Consider the following 17,146-nt stretch of genomic DNA (forward strand, 5'->3'; position numbering starts at 1 on the left):
GGTATTGCCTCACTTGGCTCAGGGATTGTCTTCTTCAGGGCCTCTCCTTGCCCTGGGAGCACAGGGAACTTCCGCTTCCCCCAACAGTCTCTCTGAGTATCAAGCTCCAGGGGTTTTTAATGTCCAGCACCTGTGCCTGATGCCGGCCCCATAGGAATCCCGGACCGGATCCTGCAGATTTCTTGCCTCCTGGAAAACCCGGCATGGAATTTCCACAGCATGGGGAAACGGAGCATTGGCCCACCCTGCTCTCCAATTGCTCCACCCCAGGGACCCATATTGACGATCTGGATAGCACCTGTACCCAAATGCCACACTAAGCATCTCCCTGGGGTTTACACTGTCACAATATACACACACTACTGGAATCAAGCTGCATATAGAATTTTTTTTTATATAACTTCACCCTTGGTAGACACTAAAATGTACATTTTGTCACATTTGTAATGTCTCTCTAAGGGGCCCGGGTGACCACCCCTTTAAAAGCCGCTAGCTGTAACCGCAATTTGTTTTTACACTGGGGCCCTAGTGTTTCTAGTTACAACCCAGCTGGGAACCCTCCTGTCATGGGTTACACAGCCCAGTTAGTCTGGCATACGGTATTCTTTAACAATCACAGGTAAGCTGTAAAAAAGAAAAAAAAAAGCTGCAGTGCCCATACCCCCCAACCCCCCCCCCCCCTGTAAGTTGACCTTTTTGCCCCTACTTAACCCTATAAAAAAAGTGATGGAACCCTTCTGTCATTTGTGTTTAAAAAATCTAGAGGAAAATCTTAGGCATATGAAGTGTTTCTAAACTCAAGACAATATATATATTCCGTACTTTGAATGAGCTGTGTACAGTTTTTAATGGATAAAACTGTGGAAAATGTCTAATTTTCCCCATTCTCTCTTTTAAAAATCTTAAATACAGTGTGTTGTACAGTATATATAAATATGATTTCAAATGAATGATTCACTTTTCCTGAAAACTATATACGGTAATTTGCGTGGGTAACCTAAATGTGAGAGTAAATTTCTGGTTGAATAAAAAGACAAAGTTAAAATGCTGAAAATGTTTCCAACTTTATGAGTAAAAAGATATGTCTGTTTAGTTACTAATCCAAATAGCGAGTATTTGCAGCTTCATTCCATTCACGTCGCCCCTGTAATATTTGATTAGTAAACATGCCAGCACTTAAAGTAACAGAAACACATGGTGTGGGCCAGACTCGGCTGTGTGTGTGCTGTGTCATGCTGACTCTGTAATGACTCCTCATGCAACCAAACACAGGCGGCATAACTTCCATGAAAGGAGTGTATTGTGAAAATACGTTGCTGACTGTAACAAGCAGACATTGAGATTTATAAGCATTGCACATAGGGTTTTTTGTTTGTTTGTTTTTTTACTTTTTGAACTGTAAGCTACCCTAACAAGTGACGGAAAAGGGACCACACTTGTCTCTCCAGACCCTCCTGAGAACTCTGGCTCCCCGTGCAGGTTGAATAGGTTGCCCAGCTTACCGGTGCTTCTGACTTCCCTGTCATGTAGCCGGGGCAGCGTGTAGGTGCGGCACCGGCACCGGTACGGGGAACTCTGATCTCTGACAGCCGGGGAAGGTCTGTGCAATGGACGCAGACAACCCCTGCTGCTAGCCACACCTCCTTCCTGCTGCAGCGGAAGTTGTCTACGCGAATCGCGTAGACATCTACACGCTGCCCCAACTACACACTCAGAAGTACCGGTAAGTGGGGCGGGGGAGACAGGAGGATCCAGGTCCCCTGCAGCTGGGGGGATCTGGATCTTAGTCGTCTCATAGTCAGACCTATTTGAGGTCTGATTATAAGACGACCCCGATTATAAGACGAGGGGTATTTTTCAGAGCATTTGCTCTGAAAAAAACCTCGTCTTATAATCGAGCAAATACGGGCTTCCTGCTGATTCACCAGATATAGCAGAAATGTAAATAAGCCTGTTGTCTTTGAGATACACTATATGGACAAAAGTATTGGGACCATTACACTAATAGGGACGTTTATAATATTGCATTTTGATGTTGGATGAGAAGGCCCGGCTTGCAATCTCTGTTCCAGTTCATCCCAAAGGTGCTCAATGGGGTTGAAGTCAGCTGCTTTGTGTAGCCAGTCAAGTTCTTCCACACTAAACCCATCCAACCATGTCTATGGACCTGTGAGTTGGGATATATGTATAAGTGTTTGTGTGTGTGTATATATTTATATATATATATGCATGAATGTGTATTTGTGTGCGTGTGAGCATGGATGTGTACGTGCGTGTGTGTGTGTGTGTGAGCTTGGATGTGTACGTGTGTGTGAAAGCATGGATGTGTATGTGTGTGTGAGCATGGATGTGTATGTGGGTGTGAAAGCATGGATGTGTACGTGTGTGTGAAAGCATGGATGTGTACGTGTGTGTGAAAGCATGGATGTGTGTGTGTGAGAGCACGGATGTGTACGTGTGTGTGAGAGCACAGATGTGTACGTGTGTGTGAGAGCACAGATGTGTACGTGTGTGTGAGAGCACAGATGTGTACGTGTGTGTGAGAGCACAGATGTGTACGTGTGTGTGAGAGCACAGATGTGTACGTGTGTGTGAGAGCACAGATGTGTACGTGTGTGTGAGAGCACAGATGTGTACGTGTGTGTGTGAGAACACGCATGTGTATGTGTGTAAGAGCACAGATGTGTACGTGTTTGTGTGTGTGTGTGTGTGTGAGAGCACGGACGTGTACGTGTGTGTGTGAGAGCAAGCATGTGTAAGTGTGAGAGCACGCATGTGTACGTGTGTGAGAGCACACATGTGTGTGTATGTGTGTGTGTGTGAACATCGATGTGTGTGTGAGCATAGATGTGTACGTGTCTGAGCATTAATGTTACATAGTTGCATAGTTCATAAGGTTAAAAAAAGACCGAAGTACATCAAGTTCAACCCTTCTACCTAACCTTCCTATTCTTGATCCAAAAGAAGGCCAAAAAACCCTAATTAAGCTGCTAAGAATTCTGCCATCTGTGGAAAAAAATTCCTTCTTGACTCCAAGAGGCAATCGGATTTCTCCTTGGATCAAGAAGCTCTAAAAATAACACCACCTCCCTTGGCAGTGAATTCCATACCTTTATTGTCTTTACTGTAAAGAATCCCTTCCTTTGTCGTCTATGAAACCTCCGCTCTTCCAGTCTCAGAGGGTGACCTCTTGTTCTTTGTATATTTCTGTTAATGAACAGGTCACTGAAGAGCTCTTTATATTAGCCCTGCATATATTTATATAATGTTATCATATCCCCTTTTCTAGCGTATATCATTTTAACTTTTTTAGCCTGTCTTCATAACTAGTATCTCCCAATCCCCTTATTAATTTTGTAGCCTTCCTTTGCCCTTTTTCTAGTTCCATAATGCCCAGAATTGTACCGCTTATTCAAAATGAGGTCTTACCATTGACCTGTAAAGAGGCAAGATAATATCCTGCTCCCGTGAATCAATAGCTCTTTTTATGCATGCCAAAACCTAACTGGCCCTTGCAGCTGCTTGCTGGCATTGTGCACGGCTATCAAGTCTGTTATCTACCATTATTCCTAAATCCTTCTCATTTGTAGTTTTCCCCATGGATATATTTAAAGAATAGGTTGCATTTTTATTATTTCTACCATAATGCATAACTTTGTTTCTCTATATTGAACTTCATCTGCCACTTGCACGCCCAGTCCCCAACTCTAAATCTTCCTGCAAAGAAGAAACATCCAGATTAGTCTGAATTACCCGGCCTAATTTTGTGTCATCAGCAAAAACTGTGACATGGCTCTCAATGCATCTTGGGAGATCATTTATAAATGAAAAGGGGACAGACCCCTGAGGCACTCCACTTAATACCTGCGTACAGGCTGAGAAACATCCATTCACAACAACTCTCTGCATTCTATCTTTTAGCCAATTTCTGATCCACATACAGACATTTGCCCCTAAGCCTATTTCTGTTAATTTGTAGATCAGCCTTTTATGTGGAACTGTATCAAATGCCTTAGCAAAGTCCAGATAAATCACATCTACAGCCACACCCAGGTCTATATTTTTACTAACTTCTTCATAGAATGCTAATAGGTTGGTTTGACAAGACAGGTATTTCACAAATCCATGTTGACTTCTACTAATTGGATTATGGATTAATATGTGATCTTGAATGTATACCTTTAGCAACCCTTGAAGTAATTTTCCCACTACCGATGTTAAGGTTACTGGCCTGTAAATGCCCGGTTCAGATTTTGATCCCTTTTGAAATATGGGCACAACATCTGCTTTGCGCCAATCTAATGGAACTATGCCTGAGCTGAAATCCCTAAAGATTAGTAATAATGGTTGGGCCAGAATTAGGCTTAACTCCTTCAGTACCCTTGGTTGTATACCATCCGGTCCAGGGGCCTTGTCTACCTTAACGGTATTTAATTACTTGAGCACTTTTTCTTGTGTCAGCCAATCCCATGTTTGATGCAACGGTTCCTTAAGATTAGCCAGCAGGGGCTCCGTTATTGGCCCTTCGTTGGTATAAACAGAAGAAAAAAGTATTTAACCCCTTGATGACAATTGCCGGTCCGGGCACGTCACGGAAAAACATGTCGTTAACGACAAATGACGTGCTAGGACCGTCATTTGTTAAAACGGGTAAAAAACAAACAAACAAAAAAAAAAAATCGATCCGTGATCGATTTTTTTACCCAAACGGAGTTGCTGTAATGCCTCGACCTCGAGGCATTCAGCAACGCCATGATCGGAATCAGGGGCCATGTCTGGCCCCTCCCCGGGGCGTCAACATCCACCATACAATGTATGGCGACGGACCTCCTAAACTTAAATGGTGTCGCTGGAATGCCTCGATCAGGAGGCATCCAGCGACACCAAACACTTACCTCTTGATGGACTGTGACCGCTCCGGAGAGCGGTCACAGCCGCAGCTGCCGGTGATCTTCGCCATCAGCAAGATGGCGGCGGCCCGGGAAAAAAAATAATAAAGATGAAAACGTTCGCTAGACGGTCTCCAGACCCTCTAGAGAACTCCACTTGCAGGTTGAATACAGGTACTGCATTCAACCATGCAAGTCAATGGAGCCCAGCTTTCTAATCACAGTGTGATTAGAAAAAATAAATTAAAAATAAAATAAAATTAATAATAATTAGAAAAAAAAATAGTAAAAAACCAGTAAAATGTAAAAATAATTTCCCTCTGATGTCACTATCAGGGGAACCTTCAAGTTGAAAAAAAATGTTAAAAATGTTTTAAAAAAAGGCAAAAAAAATTAAAATATATATATAAAAAATATATTTTTGTGAGCAAGTCCTAAAATTAGCACATTAGCTTAAAACAATTCTCGCATGGAAAGAGTTAAAATACTGGCATATTAAATGCCCATGGGGTGTCTACTTTAAAAAAATGTATGATTTGATGGGGTAAATTGAATTGGCCGGATTCAACAATGTCCTAATTAACACGGGGGGGGGGAAGGATGGCCACACATCTAATTTCCAATTAGAAAAATGCACACGTACCAAATGTGGCCTTTTAGTTCCCCCCAAAAATGACAAACCCATGCATGTGGGATATCACTGTACTCAGGAGATGTTGCTGAACACATATTGGGGTGTCGTGTGACAGCGGCATATACCAGGAGCTGTAAATTCATACATAAAGTAGGTGTGTGTGGGAAAAATACACACACAAAAATACTACTGCAAACTTTGAAAAAATGCTGGTGGTAAAATGTGTGCATGCAAAGAGTTAAAATACCAGCATTTAAAATACCCTATGGTATCTAGTTTTCAAAAATATATGGTTTTGTTGGGCACACTGAAATGGCCCGGCTCAAGATGTACCAAATAGGGCATGGGCAGTGGATCCCCAAATGCCAAAGTTCAACATTGAAAAATGTGCATGCCCCAAATGTGGCCCTTTTGCCCCCAAACAGCCAGGCAAAATCATTCATGTGGGGTATCACTGCGCTCATGAGATGTTGCTGAACACATATTGGGGTGTTTTGTGATAGTGACATATACGAGAACTTTTTAATTCATACCTGAAGTAAAATGTGTGTGAAAAAACAAATGCAAAAAAATGACTACCACAAAGTTTGACAAAGACTTGTGGTAGATATGGTGCATGGAAAGAGTTAAAATACTAGCATTTGAAATACCCTGGGGTGTCTAGTTTTCAAAAATATATGGCTTTATTGGGCATACTGAAATGGCCCGGCTCAAAGATGTACCAAATAGGGCATGGGCAGTGGATCCCCAAATGCCAAAGTTCAACATTGAAAATGCGCATGCCCCAAATGTGGCCCTTTTGCCCCCAAACAGCCAGGCAATATCATTCATGTGGGGTATCACCGCGCTCAGGAGATGTTGCTGAACACATATTGGGGTGTTTTGTGATAGTGACATATACGAGAACTTTTTAATTCATACCTGAAGTAAAATGTGTATGACAAAACAAATGCAAAAAAATGACTACCACAAAGTTTGACAAAGACTGGTGGTAGATATGGTGCATGGAAAGAGTTAAAATACTAGCATTTGAAATACCCTGGGGTGTCTGGTTTTCAAAAATATATGACTTGATGGGGTAAATTGCATTGGCCGGCTTCAAAGATACCCGAAACGGCACATGGGGGAAGAATTACCAGATTTGGAAAAAATGGCTTTGAAATAGCAAAACGCTACCTGTACTTTTTGCCCCATAATGTGTAGAAAAAAGCAAAAAAACATTGGGTATTTCTAAACTCAGGACAAATAGTAGAATCTATTTAGCAGGTTTTTTCATTACCTTTTATAGATGAGTAAAAGATTTTTCAACAAAAAGTTAGAAACAGTCATTTTTTTCTAAATTTTTCACCATATTTTATACTTTTTTTAATAGTAAATAATATGTAAATAATATATGTGGGTACAGTAAACGGGAAAGAAGAAAATTACAACTAAACACGAGCAGCGCAGAAATGTTAAAACGGCCATTGTCACGAAGGGTACAAAAAGTAAAATCAGCCTTTGTCACGAAGGGGTTAAGATGTCGGCTTTCTCTCTGTCCTCACTAACTAAATTTCCAGTTTCAGATAATAAAGGACCAACATTCTCTACCTTTAACTTTTTTCCATTTACATACTTAATTTTTTTTCCAGTTTAGCCATTTTAATCGCCTTTTTGCAGGCTATGTTGGCATCTTTCTATGCCATAAATGATACTACCGTCCCTTCGCTTTTATAATGCTTAAATGCCATTTGTGTATTCCTTATTTCCTGTTTTACTTTCCAGGTAAGCAACATTGGTTTTGATTTGCTTCTTTTGTATTTGTTTCCCATAGGTATATATTGGGATGTGCAATTTTGCAATGTATGCTTAAAGGTATTCCATTTGTCCTCTGTGTTTAGCCCAGAGAACAATCCATCCCAGTCTATACATTCCAAAGTTTGCCCTTCTGAAATTAAGTGTTTTGGTAGAGTAGTTACCCATTTGCTTTTTGGAATTTATCTCAAATGAAACCATGTTATGGTCACTATTCCCTAAGTATTCTATTACTTTAATGTTTGAGATAAGTTCTTCATTGTCAGTTATTACCAGATCCAGACAGGCATCCATTCTGGTTGGGGTCTCTACTAATTGCGACATAAAATGGTCATTAAGCAGGTTCAGAAACGTGCTGTCCTTAGTTCCAGTATTCCAGTCTATATCTGGGTAATTAAAATCTGCCATGATTAAAACCTCATTCCTATTTGCAGCCAGTGGCGGAACTACCGGGGTCGCAGGGGTCGCGACTGCGGGGCCCAAGCCAAGGGGCCGCCCGAAATCAGGCAGGGGCGTCCAACATGCGGCCCGCGGGCCAAATGTGGCCCGCGAGACCTCGAGGTGCGGCCCGCGTAAGATCGGCAGCCAGGGCAACCGATCTTACGCGAGCCGCACCTCAAGCCCTGCTACTTACTTGTGGGAGGGTCTTCTGGACTGCACAGAGGAAGCGGAGTTCACGTGACATCCTACTTCCTCTGTGCTTTAGCAGAGAAGGCAGAGGGAGGCCGCGCCCCCTGCTGAAGTCTGTGAGCGGCATCGAGGAGCTGCAGTGCAGGTAAGGGGGTGGGGAGGGTGTTTGAATGAGTGTGTGTGATTGAGGGAATGAATCTGTGAATGAATGATTATATGAATAAATGAGTGTGTGTGTGTGTGTGATAGTATGGATGTGTAAGTGCTGGAACCTAGGCATGATGGGACTGTGATTGCTGTTAGCAATCACACTCCTATCATGCCAAGTCAGCCAGTACATGCTGAAACCTGGCCAGCTGCCCCCCTTGTGTAGTGATGCTGCCAGCAGTATGGGGTCTGCACTTACAGCCACCCTGTACCAGCATGTACTGGCTGACTTGGCATGATAGGAGTGTGATTGCTAACAGCAATCACAGTCCCATAATGCCTAGGTTCCAGCATTTACTGGATGGATGTGTAAGTGCTGGAACCTAGGCATGATGGGACTGTGATTGCTGTTAGCAATCACACTCCTATCATGCCAAGTCAGCCAGTACATGCTGAAACCTGGCTAGCTGCCCCCCTTGTGTATTGAAGCTGCCAGCAGTATGGGGTCTGCACATCACTTACAGCCACCCTGTACCAGCGTGTATTGGCTGACTTGGCATGATAGGAGTGTGATTGCTAACAGCAATCACAGTCCCATCATGCCTAGGTTCCAGCATTTACTGGATGGATGTGTAAGTGCTGGAACCTAGGCATGATGGGACTGTGACTACTGTTAGCAATCACACTCCTATCATGCCAAGTCAGCCAGTATATGCTGAAACCTAGCTAGCTGCCCCCCTTGTGTAGTGATGCTGCCAGCAGTATGGGGTCTGCACATCACTTACAGCCACCCTGTACCAGCATGTACTGGCTGACTTGGCATGATAGGAGTGTGATTGCTAACGGCAATCACAGCGAGCACAGTCCCATCATGCCTAGGTACCAGCATTTACTGGTTGCCTGGGTATGATAGGAGTGTGATTGCTGTTAGCAATCACACTCCTATCATGCCAAGTCATATTGCTAATTTTGTCCAATTGTGTGTTACCTACTTTTATTAAAAATGTGAGTTTTTATTATTATTTTTAAAGGTGGGGGTCATTTTCGGTTTTGGCTAAGTGAACCCTGAATGTTTTGGTCCAGAATTTTCATTTTAGTTCATCCCTAGAATAAATCTAGGGAATCCTGAATTTGTAGTCGCAAAACTTTCTAGGCCCAGAAATTAGTAAGAGGAAGAGTAAAGGTTTTGTGTCATTTTACTTTATTTTAATCTGCATATTTTATTAAAGGCCATATTTTTTGTCACAGTGAAAAATGAGTGCGGCCCGCGCACGTATACAATTCTGATGAAGTGACCCACTGCAGAAAAAACTTGGACACCCCTGGATTATGCCCTTTGTACATGCGCCCCTTTTTCTTTGATTTTTTTACAGATATGATTCAATATGTAAATTGAATTTGTTGAATTTGTTGAAAAAAAATTGTTGGGTAAAAATCATGTTGTTTTTTTGGGGGGGGGTGAGGGGGTGGGGGGGCCCTTAACAGATTCTCGCACCCGGGCCCTGAGGCGTCTAGTTACGCCCCTGTTTGCAGCCTTTTCAATTTGAAATAGCAGCTGATCTCCCCCGTCATTACTTATGTTGGGTGGCTTGTAGCATACACCCACAAGTAATGTGTGACTCTTTCTACTATCTAGGTTAATCTCCACCCACAGTGTCTCCACATTACCACTGTCATCATGCACAGCTTCCTTAACACTGGGCTTTAGTTTAGGAAACTTTAGGGTTTGCAAATAAACAAATCCCTTCCTCTTTTCTATTCTGCGTGTGTTAGCATGGATGTGTACATGTGTGTGTGAATATGGATGTGTAAGTGGGGTGAGATGGAGTGTGTGTTAGTGAGTAGGAGTAAGTGTATGTAATTTGTGTAAGTGTGCTTTGATATGTTGTATGTTGGACGGGGGCAAGGGGAAAAGAAGGCACAGACCAGTTATGTGGGGGCAATGATGGCACAGAAATTGCTGCTGAAATTGGGGGACCTGGGACAATTATCGCACCAGGATCCCGTGGTTTCTTGTTACGCCCCAGGCAGTATTGATTAGTTTGAAGCAATGTTGTTCAAGTATGCATTCGTGAGTTTGATATTTCTCTTTGGCTAAAGCTGATCTGAGTGATGGGAGTGCTTCAGCATGGCTTATTATTACAGTAGGTTTAAATACCCCCTCACACTGTCTGCCAAGCCCCAACCTCCTCACAGGGACTACTAAATCTCCAATAGTGGTCACAATCTACCCTAGTGGGCCCAATCTGCACCTGCATGCCCCCAGGGGCATGATCTGCAAGCCAGCCCCCAGGGGCCTAATCCTCACCAGCAGGCAGAGAAAGTCCATTTTAAGCTACTTTACAGGTCCAAATAGAAGGCCTTTAGGGTTCTTTCACCCCCATACTGGGCTCCATGGGTTTTTCTTATTCCTAAACTGGAATATTTGTTATTTGTTAATCCTAAACAGGGTGGAATGGGTCCTGTACCCTCCTCACAATTGGGCTACATGGACCCTGTACCCAAAAAGGAGGAGACTGACAGGCCCAGTACACCAGTACTGGTTATACCCCCCTGCTGACCAATCAGCATTTACAAGGGTAAGGGACCAGCACAGACATACAAGTCTGGTCAGTAGTAGCCATAGACTCAGGGCCGGATTAACGTAGGGGCTGATGGAGCTGCAGCTCCAGGACCCTACCTTAAAACAGGTCCAGTCAGAACCGGAGAGACTGGGCTTATGCACCTGCCCCTTAAACCTGCAGCAACTCTGGTCGCTGCCACTGCGACCGGGCCCGCCCCTCTAGGGGACCCGGGAAACTCTCACGATCAATTCCACAGGGGCCTGTCCTGGTGTGTGTCGGTGTGGCAGAGCCTGTCCTGTGTGTGTGTGTGTGTGTGTGTGTGTGTGTGTTCGGGTGTCGGTGTGGCAGGGCCTGTCCTGGTGTGTGTGTTTGGGTGTCGGTGTGGCTAATTCCCTGCACCTCTCCGACAGTCGGGGAAGGTCTGCGCGATGGACGCAGACAACCCCCGCTGCTAACCGCACCTCCTTCCGGCTGCAGCGGAAGTTGCCTACGCGAATCGCGTAGACGTCAACCCGCTGCCCTGGCTACACAGCAGGGAGTCGGAAGCACCAGTAAGTGTGTATGTGTGTGGGGTGTTAAATGGGGGCATAAGGCATTTCTGTAGGCAGAGTGCTCTATGAAATGCCTTATGTATTAAATACATATAAAAAAATATATATAATAAAAAAGCATCTCGGCACCAAGACACATATAGGAAGGTACATATGAACAAGGGCACAGGACTACAGGAACTAGGATGGAAATACGTATGTATATGAAGGCACAAATGAGAAACACAAGGATGACCACAGCGATAAAGTGAAAAGGAACAAATGAAATGACATACAGCAATGGTACATCAGTGCTCAAAAGTAACTAAGCAAAAAGCCTGGGGTTGGTAAGTTTGGACTTGGCACCATTCATTCATCTGGTCAGGCTTTTTGCTGTTTTCAGCCTTGTTTCTGGGTTTGGTTAGTTACTTTTGAGCACTGATGTACCATTGCTGTATGTTATTTCATTTGTTCCTTTTCACTTTATCGCTGTGGTCATCCTTGTGTTTCTATACCTTTTTTCCTTACGTGCTCTCCTTGCATTAGGTTTTGGTGTTTATATATGCTGCCAGCAAATGTGACGGAGACCCGTACTGGTACTGAGTAGCTCCGCCGTAGAGATTTTCCTTGGCGCGGAAAACTTAATTGCTAATGGGATTAAACCTTCATATTCCCCCAAGCACTCTCTTTATTGAGGACTGCACACATATATATACAGCAAACATGATAGGATTAAAGGTATAATCCCATCAACTACCAGACAGCCCAGCGCCACCATACAGTTCTATGGCCAGCAAGGCCCACCCGACAAAGAGTCACTATTTCAGGGTGATCCCGAGAGAGCGGCGTCAATCCCGGGGTACCAATGGAGAGTTTAGGGTAAGCTAAGATTTTATAATCAAAGAAGCGACGTGATCCGACGTTGGGGCCCTGAGTGACAGCGTTTGAAATATCCCTGGGAAAATTCAGTGAAATAGCCATATTTTCATAGCCACGGCTGGGTAAACCCTGGTCCTAGAGATAATTAAACCACGGTTCCCGAAGGAGCTCCCTCACTGTAACCACCGCCGAGTGTTGCCCACCACAAGCTTAATGTACCCTCAAAAGAGCAACTTGGTGGGGCAAAGGGCGTCCTTAGTGACGCTGTTCCAATTGTCGGCAGGCATCGTCGTGGTTCCTAGCCGCTGCAGAGTTCCATGAATTTGCTGCTAGGTCCCGGTCAGGCGCATCGAGTGTTTCCTGGCTTGTAGAGCCCCCATAGCCGGCAAGTCCATGGGAGTCTGGTTCCGGCAGACCAGACGGGGTTTTCCAGTCACCCTGTGCCCCCCAAAGAAGGGGTTGGGAAAGCAGGTAAGGAGTCTCCCCAGAAATCCAACAATACCCTCCTCCCACACCCATTCTCCTCAGCCTTAAAGGGTTAACTTGACACTTACATTGCCCCTAAGCCTCTGACCCTCTAGGTTTAGACTATGACCTGTTGTTCTAACATTGTTCTTCCTTTTAAATAAGCTTGCCTCTTCTACTTTGTTAATTCGCTTTTAAGTATTTAAATGCTTCTATTGCATCTTAGATCCTCTTCTTTACTCCAAGCTAAATATATATTAAGATACTTTAGTCTTTCCTGATAATTTCTATCTTGTAAACGATTTAATCTGCAACACAAGAGGGATCCTATGCACCAAGCAGGACCCCACCGTGGCCACCACCTCACCCATTCATCCAATATTTAAAATGATTAAAAAAAAGCTTTGACTATTCTCATAATCATTGTTAATATTTCTTTCTAAATTATAAAAAAAAGTTGCTCTACCTTGTCCGCTGACCCCTTACGCATCTTCTTTCAGGCAGCTCCACTTCTTATATTTCTTCTTATATTTCTTCTTGGACCATTGACCAGGACTCCTGGATTACTTCTGCAAAAGCTAAGGAAACCGTCTTTGTCGGCCACTTTCTGTGTGCTAACCATCCAAATAGGTATATACACTGCCAGTGCCTGCACTGTTGGTGACCAGTATGACCAACCACAAGAGAGACAAGGCACATTACAAAAGTGGACAGCAGATGTAAGCTAAAAATTGGAAGCTTTTAGCTAATTACTAAAAACCATATATTTTAATGTAAGTAACAGTTCGCGAAGATTTAAAAAAAAAAAAAAAGATTGTCTTTAAAGACCAAACCTTTGCTTGAGATGGATGGTTAAGAGGTGTAGTTATGACAAAGGGCATAGGCAGCAGCATATTTACCCCAGCAGCCGTCTTACCCACCCTCGTTGAGGAGCGCAAAAAAAAGCTGTCATATCCAGGAGCTCTGCAATGAAAATGAGGAGGCAGTAGCTTGGTGCTGCTCTGGAAGAGACCAAGGGTAGTCTCCCACCAGCCACCTTCCCCGTCCTCACTTCAGAGGGCAGTCTAAAAACTGCCACCAGAACTCAGAGTTGCATGATCGCACATGTCTATGTAAGTGCCCCTTATAAGAAACATTTGTAAACAATACAGTGTTCGCCCTTGCTGCACCACCCATAGGTATGCTCTGTCTCTCCCCCAAGCCCCACCATAACATAAACCAATGGTGTACTTTTTTTACAGCATGTACTTTTAAAAAAATATATTTTTTAGCAAAAAAAACCACAATGTCCAAAAAAATTATAATAATATTTCGATGCCATTTCATCTGTAGAAATGTATACATTTGGAAAGACACATCAAAAACCAAGCATACCTGTTTAGGAATTCTCCCTTCCCACATTTCACTTGCTCTTCTCTCATATCTGAAATGAAAAGGAAACAAAGTAAGTCTTAATAGCTTCAATTATCACATTAAAATAAGACTTTTACATTTAAAAAATCCAGGGAAATAAATGCCCCTGATAAGCCTTATACCTTATATTTGAATTGCCCCACAGAAATGCCTTATACCCCCCCTATATGCCACTCTGCCCATGGCTGACCCAAGGCATTATGCCGCCTGGCGCAAAGATTAAAATGCCGCCCTCCCCCATTATCTACCCTTCCTCTCCCTCCCTCTTATCTACCCTATTCCCCCCCTTTGTACTTACCTTTTAGCAGTCCTGCGGCGAGTCTCCCTGGTCGGTGTCGGCTTGTAATGCCGAGCGCCGGAAATGACGTCATCTTCCAGCGCTCAGCATTACAAGCCGGCACTGAGACTGAGCTAGAGGGCTCGCAGAGGAGAGAGAGAGAGGGCGCCGAGCAGGTACTGACAACTTGGTAAGCGAAAACCACTCGGCGCCCCTCTCTCTCTTCCTCTTTTAAAAAAAAAAAAAAAAAAAGGGCTTGGGGCGGCAAAGTGCCGCTCCTTCAAAAGTGCCGCCTGGAGCAATTGCCCCACTCTGCTCCATTGTAGGGCCGGCCCTGACTCCCCCCACAGATATGCCTTACACCCCCTATATGCCACTCTGCCCCTGGATATGCTTATACCCTATATTTGCCACTCTGCCCCCCAGATTTGCATTTTACCCCTATATGCCACTCTGCCCCACAGATATGCCTTATACCCCCTATATGCCACTCTGCCCCTGGATATACTTATACCCTATATTTGCCACTCTGCCCCCAGATTTGCATTTTACCCCTATATGCCACTCTGCCTCCCTGATATGCCATATACGCCCTATATATGCTGTGTCCATGTATCATGCTATGTCCATGTGTGTAATGCTATGTCCATGTGTGTAGTGCTATGTCCACGTGTGTAGTGCTATGTCCACGTGTGTAGTGCTATGTCCACGTGTAATGTTATCTCCTTGCCCAATGCTATGTCCATGTTCAATGCTATCTACTATACACAAAACATAGCAAAAATTCAGTGCATACCCAGTAAATATCATTCAAAAAAACCTAAAGTATATACATTGGGGATTTCTTTATACTATATGGCTATATCTAAGGCTGGTTAGACAGCACTCGTCCAACTCGGGGTATTTTGATGTAGTGGCAACTGAGCGTTATATAGCCATATAGTGTGATGGAATCCCCAATACTTACTCCTCAGATCAGTGAATGATATTCGCTGAGTATGCGCGGAATTCTTCTATTGTTTTATGTTAGTGTGTGTGCGGGCATGTTATTACTGTGTGTCTCTCTGGGTATGTTTTTAGTGTGTGTGTCAGGGTATGATATTGTCTATGTGTGTCTCTCTGGGTATAATAGCATGCATTTGTGTTGGTGTGAGTGTCTGTGCATGTGTGTTAATGTATGGGCCTTGTTGTGTTAGTGTCTGTGTGTGTATTAGTCCTGGTTGTCTGGTTGTGTTAGTGTCTGGCTGTGTGTTAATGTATGGGTCTGGTTGTGTTAGTGTGAGTGCCTGGGTGTGTGTGCTTTAGTAAAAATATTGTGAGGAGAACTGGTGTGCCCCAAAAATAGTGTGTGTCAGGACCCGGGCGAGCAGGTCGGGTAGGATACGGGGGACTCTGTCTGTACCCCTTTATGCATAGTGACAGAGAGATAGGTACAGACAGAGTAGCAGAACTGGGATGGCAGAGACACGGGAGCGGACGGCAGAGACACGGGAGCGGACGGCAGAGACACGGGAGCGGACGGCAGAGACACGGGAGCGGACGGCAGAGACACGGGAGCGGACGGCAGAGACACGGGAGCGGACGGCAGAGACACGGGAGCGGACGGCAGAGACACGGGAGCGGACGGCAGAGACACGGGAGCGGACGGCAGAGACACGGGAGCGGACGGCAGAGACACGGGAGCGGACGGCAGAGACACGGGAGCGGACGGCAGGCACAGGCTCGGGTGCGGACGGCAGGCACAGGCTCGGGTGCAGGCACAGGCTCGGGTGCAGGCACAGGCTCGGGTGCAGGCACAGGCTCGGGTAAGCCCACTGGCAGGGCGGATGGCAGGTTCCGGTTCAGGTACAGGTTCAGGTAAGCCCACTGGCAGGGCGGATGGCAGGTTCCGGTTTAGGTACAGGTTCAGGTAAGCCCACTGGCAGGGTCGGAAGGCAGGTTCAGGAAAGCCCACTGGCAGGGCGGATGGCAGGTCCAGGCTCAGGTACAGGTAAGCCCACTGGCAGGGCGGACAGGAACGGAGGCCCACTGGCAGGGCGGACGGGAACGCAGGCCCACTGGCAGGGCGGACGGGAACGCAGGCCCACTGGCAGGGCGGACGGGAACTGAGTAATACAGGCACAGGCACAGGCACAGGCACAGGCACAGGCACAGGCACAGGCACAGGCACAGGCACAGGCACAGGCACAGGCACAGGCACAGGCACAGGCACAGGGCAAAGCAGTCCTTCAACTTCAATGCCAAGGCCATGGCTGAAGGGCAGGTCTTATAAAGGCAGAGCTTCACTCAGGCAATAAGGCGCAGCTGTACCTGATAATGAGCTTCAGAGCACTCCAGTGGGAGGAGGGTGGCCACTAGAGGTAGCAGATAGAACTACCACATGTATGATTAAGCCATGGTTCAGGCAGCAAAGAGTGGACCCTGACAGTGTGCTAAATAAGTAAATCTCTTAAAAATACTTCCCTTTTGTTTTCTCACAGCTGCCGCCTTAAAAACACCTCTCTCCAGGTGTTGTTAAGTATAGGTTCAATTTCAATAGGGGGCATCATGTAAGAAAAACAAACAAAACAACAACAATAGTGTAGACTGTTCAGACGATACGGTTTTAATTATATTGTGTTAGTTTTACTCACAATAGTGCTGAAGATTTGTGTCTGTTTCTCATTCCCCTCTCATAGCAGTTTGTGAATAAGGTAGTAAATGGTTGCACTCACGGGATCCAATGCACATAAAAGTATGTGCAAGGTGCGCTCAGGGAGCCCACGGTGTCCAGGATCTCTTCTCCAAATTTCATGGAATTTCAGGTCCGATCCCCCGAACGCTGTGATACAGTGCGGCAACTTCTTCCAGCCAGGGAGCGGGAAAACCACCCCCAGAGAATAAACAACTGCTGCTTATATTTAAATATATAGATTTATTATGGG

The sequence above is a fragment of the Sceloporus occidentalis genome, unplaced genomic scaffold (assembly GCF_023333645.1).
Source record: "Sceloporus occidentalis isolate IW3139 unplaced genomic scaffold, rSceOcc1.0.p SCAF_310, whole genome shotgun sequence".
In the NCBI taxonomy this organism is placed as follows: Eukaryota; Metazoa; Chordata; class Lepidosauria; order Squamata; family Phrynosomatidae; genus Sceloporus; species Sceloporus occidentalis.